This window comes from Scylla paramamosain, chromosome 28 (assembly GCF_035594125.1).
Source record: "Scylla paramamosain isolate STU-SP2022 chromosome 28, ASM3559412v1, whole genome shotgun sequence".
NCBI classification, from domain to species: domain Eukaryota; kingdom Metazoa; phylum Arthropoda; class Malacostraca; order Decapoda; family Portunidae; genus Scylla; species Scylla paramamosain.
Window position 1 is genome coordinate 19,359,751 of NC_087178.1, and position 5,000 is coordinate 19,364,750.

The 5,000-nt window shown below is 47.3% G+C and overlaps 1 protein-coding gene across 1 annotated transcript in view; it reads left to right on the top strand.

The window, feature by feature from the left end:
- Window positions 1-3,621: 3,621 nt before the first annotated feature.
- Window positions 3,622-5,000, top strand: part of LOC135115054 (glycogen debranching enzyme-like) — an 80,562-nt gene continuing 79,183 nt past the window's right edge. Inside the window, exon 1 of the mRNA XM_064031524.1 lies at window positions 3,622-3,724. The gene's annotated coding sequence lies outside the window, so the exon portion shown is untranslated. The remainder of the gene's footprint in view (window positions 3,725-5,000) is intronic.

Genomic DNA, 5,000 nt, shown 5'->3' on the forward strand with positions numbered 1-5,000 from the left:
GGCACTCCCATACGTTCTTGGCAGGCGTCCTATCGCATTATTTTACCTCCAGCGAGGCACCCTTGTCCACACGATGCCCTCTTGTACCCGTGAGTAACTGCCGCTTCTTTCTCCTCTTCCTTTTTCATCTGTGTTAGGCCTTCTCTCCCCTTGGTCAGTTAGGCATCTTCCTACTCCTCCTCCTCCTCCTCCTCCTTCCATTTTAAAGTGAAAGGGCATTTGACAGCTGGAGGGGACGGTAGTTGAGAGGACAGTTTCAAGCGAGGCCTCTCTCTCTCTCTCTCTCTCTCTCTCTCTCTCTCTCTCTCTCTCTCTCTCTCTCTCTCTCTCTCTCTCTCTCTCTCTCTCTCTCTCTCTCTCTCTCTCTCTCTCGTGACGTACGATTTAATCAGCGCACATTAGGTATTCTTGACGTGTGCTATCTTCGTTGTTTACTAAGCTGCTACGTTCAGTCTCTCTCTCTCTCTCTCTCTCTCTCTCTCTCTCTCTCTCTCTCTCTCTCTCTCTCTCTCTCTCTCTCTCTCTCTCTCTCTCTCATACACAGTTGTGACGCAAATCAAGCAGCCAGCCATCTCCTCATCACCCAAGGGCCTTCTCGTGTCTCCCGCACCAGCGTGTTAGGTTCGCAACACGTCCCCACCGCACCGCCACCGCAACCTCTTCGCCTTTCACGCGTCTCCGTTCTTACTTTATTCCTGGTTTTTCCATTTCGCCTTGCCTCGTCTGCTGCCATTTCCTTCTCCTTCATCAAAACCATCTCCTGCTTTCTCTCGTATCCTCTGAACGTTCTTTATTTTGTTAGTCTTATATCTTCATTTATTTCAGGATTTGTAAGTGATGGCAAGCGTTTTTGTGCATTGCTCACGACTTACATAATTGTTAGTTATAGTTAAGGTTTAAATTCTCTATAAAAACTAACACTATTTACTTGAGAATCCATACAGGAAACGACAGCACTCCCTTGCATTCCCTCATTCTTACATAATTGCTAGTTATAGTTAAGACTTAATTTGTCATCAAAAACTGTGGCCTTTTTGTGAGAGGGTGCGAAGCTACGAAGTTTTACACCCACTGGCTATCTCCTTCCAATCCCTCCGGGTCGTTTAGGCGGCGGAGATCAGAGGAAGAGCCAGACAGCCTCTCAAGAGCCCAAAGTTTATATTGCTCTCTGCCGCTTGTCTCGTGTCCTGCCAGCCTGCCTGTGACGTCCCTAGCGCCCCTACCCATGACCGCCTCTACGCCCCTCTGCTTTCATCCCCGTCTCTGCCTGTCTCCCCTCTGTAGTTCCCCAATCACCCACTTCCCTGTTTCTTGTGATTTTGGCCCGTATCATCAAACGTTTCAGCGTGTTATCTCCATTACTTCTAACAAGCTCCAGTAGAAGTTATTGTGGTTCTCTAAAGTGCTTTCGTGGTTCTAGCGATAATTTTAAAAAGAATTCTGTACCATCAACTAGAAAGACATCCACGAGAATCCGACTTATCATATGATGACCTTTGAGAATAGAACTGAGGAGAGGGAGAGTATAGAAACCCTTAGCTCTCTCTCTCTCTCTCTCTCTCTCTCTCTCTCTCTCTCTCTCTCTCTCTCTCTCTCTCTCTCTCTCTCTCTCTCTCTCTCTCTCTCGTATTGTTAACGGAGGGAAAGAAAATCTGGTTCTCAATCAGGTTTTGTGACGTTATAGGCGTATTTTTTTGCGTGCATTTTTTGCGTCTGACTTGACTGTGGTTATGGTGTGTGTGTGTGTGTGTGTGTGTGTGTGTGTGTGTGTGTGTGTGTGTGTGTGTGTGTGTGTGTATTTATGTAGTTGTGTTTACTTACTTGTAGTGTACAGAGTCTGAGTTACAAGGGTACTAGTGTGGTTCTGTCTACATATATTTGTTTATCCTGTCTCCCCTACTGTTGATGTACACTCCTCGTCGTATGTGTGTGTGTGTGTGCATGAGGGATCTTTAGGCCTCACTCTACACCCCCAGCCAATTAGCCCAGTCCTATAGGGGTATCACACGCAGCCATTCCCCCCTCTCCCCCACCCGAACCACCACACAGCCTGCAGCGACGAACTGATAATCTCGCAGGCACACACTGGCTCAGGTTACCCCTTCTGGAGGCTCACTGCGACTCCTCAGCTTGGCACGTGTCCGGAGTGTCCCTGTAACTGGGCAGGACACATGTAGGAGAAGCGTGGGGGGACGGGACACTTACCTCACTCACGCGGGAGCCGGTTACGTCCGGTTGCTTCAGGGTGTATGGCAAGCTAGGGTGGGTGGTGGTCGTATGGTGAAGGGTGAGCTCAGAATCATGGTATGTTTATATGTTAAAGTTATTAATGTTTTTGGTGTGGTTTGGTTAGTAAAATGTTTATCTGTTTTATCTCGGATGTTGCAAGTTCTGGACTTATGATTTGTTGTGTATATTTTTTTTTTGGTATGGTTAGTAAAATGTGTACTTATTTTATCACAGGTGTTGCAGATTCTTGATTTCTGCGTGTTGTATGTTTTGTTTTAGAGAACAGGATCATGATTATTGGGATTAATGGATAGATTCAACTTTTAAACTCCTTATGGCAGTACGACACTTGTAATCTTGTTTGAGTGACCTTAAAGCTGTGGCAAGAAGAAACAGCATGCAATAAAAAGTATTTGATCACTCCTTTGGCTGTCAGTGGCTTCCAAAATTATGCTATAAATCAGCACCACCCCATTCCATCAGCCTTGAAGGGAAGCCACGGCATTCAAAGGATTAGACATGCAGGGGAAAGTGTCTACTGAAGCAACTGTGAAGGAAAGAGTCTAGAATGGCGAGACAGTAAGGAGGCGCTGTGAGGGGGATGCTGTTACGTGGGGAAGGAGAAAGTGAGAGGATTGGAGTAATCAGAGAAGAACAGCTGTGTATTGTGAGCTTAACGTCGCCCTCGCGCAAACCGACTTGTGCTTGTTGATGAATGACCGCTGAATATCACTCCAGGCGAGGAATGTGAAAATTATGTGTTACGTTTGGGTGTAATGGGATGACCTTTCTGGTTTATGGGGCCTTTAATGGGGTCGTTAGTAGGGTTTTCTGAAAGGCGTCAGGCCTGCCGATGTGTTCATGGTTGGTGTTCCGATGTGCAAGTGACGTCCGCGACACTCTTTCTGAACTGTTTATGGCGATGAGATGAATGTCGCTTTACTTTAGAGATGAGGTGATTTTTGGGGGGTCGTGTGTGTGTATGTGTGTGTGTGTGTGTGTGTGTGTGTGTGTGTGTGTGTGTGTGTGTGTGTGTGTGTGTGTGTGTGTGTGAGGGAACGTCCTCCTCCTCCTCCTCCTCCTCCTCTTGCCCGTCCCGCCGCCACGCCGTCGCCTGCAGGAGTCACTGTTGCCAAGGCCTGGCAGCCAAGTCCCAGCTCAGCTGGGGGTGGCCAATGGATCACTTTCCTGGAGCTAATTGAAAGAAAACTCTCAGAAACCACGAGTGAAAAAATAACGTTAAGTACTTGTTTACTGAACTCCTTGGCGTCAGTAATGTAGGGATAATTCTGCCCCGTCGGCGAGCTGTCTCCCTCCCCGCCCGCCTGCCTGCCTGCCTCCAGGTGACGCCCCTCCACAGCTAATCCATTTCTTTTTCTGTCTCTTTTACAGCAGTGAGCGGCGCCTTCCCCTTCCCTGCTTCCCCGTGACTCAAGGCGACTCATTGCCCCGTGACGGAGCTTCTCTGCCAGCTGTGAGGACGTGCTGCTTTTCCGTGAGTGTTAACCTAAATCTGAGTCTTGTACCAAGCGGGGGAGGGTATTGCTCCCCGCCGCGTGTGTGGCGGACGCGGGAAACCGATCTCTTGACGCTTCTCCCTCGCACACACACAAAAAGTGCCCCGTAGAGTCTGTCAAAGGCGTATTTGTTTTTGCACGTGTGTCAAGGGGAGGTCAGAGGTGCAGACGTAAGCAGTGCCTCAACATAAACAGCGATGACTTCATGGTTTGAGTAATGAAGAATTCACGGCATAGGAAGTCACAAGTCGTGTCGGTGAGGAAGACGTGTGACTTTTGAGGTGAGCAGACTTAGCGGCGAGGCGAGAGTCACAAGACCCGAGGTGGTCACAATAGCCGCCGACACACCTACGTAATCTTGTGGATCAGGTGTGCATAATCCCCCGAGGCTTGTTTGGGTCATGATGTTCGTAATTCATCGCCTTATTTAAAACCGTGACACTGAAATTCCAATGCAAGTGAGGTGAAGGTGGATTAAGCTGTGTAGGTGGAAGTTCCTGGTATTTCCCTTCGTCTCGTGGTACTCGTGGTAAAGCCCCGCTGCTCATTACGACGTGTTGGTGCCTGAGCAAGTCTGTTTAGTCCTCGTGACGCCAACCTGGATATTTATAGACGCCTTCCAAGTATAATTAATCTTCCTGATGAAGAACACGTAGTCCTAGAGGAAACCACGAGGTGTTACTTCCTGTTCGACTTCATAGAACAGTGTGGTTGTGTCAGATGAAATTCAAAAATAGGGAAAGGTCGGGATACATATAGTCGTGGTCAGAAGATAATTAACTCCACTCACTTCCACTGTACCGCTTTCCTTGAGTCGTGAGTCATTTGATCTGCTGACTGTCCTTACGAGACCTGTGAAGTGGCAGATAGACAGCACACCAGGACTTGAGGCTGAGGTAAAGCGATACACTGAATGGAGATTGACTTTTGACCACAACGGTGCATATTCTTTCGGTTGAGAAGTGAGCAGGTCGGTTTCGCGTACTACCTGTAAAGAGAGTGAAGGAGAAATAGGTAGATATAGGAGCATTTGATATTTTTAACGCACTGCTAGCAATAATAATTAGCAAATAAATAGTAATACTTTATAGGTCATATAGAGGATTTATCTTGTACAAAGTGTAAAAGAGAGGGAAAAAAATCTATCAATTTAAGAGACTGAAAAGCACTATCAGTCACCCATGCCCCTAAAACTTAACATAAAAGAGAAAACATTAATTCACATCCCAACTTCACCCCTAATCACACACTACA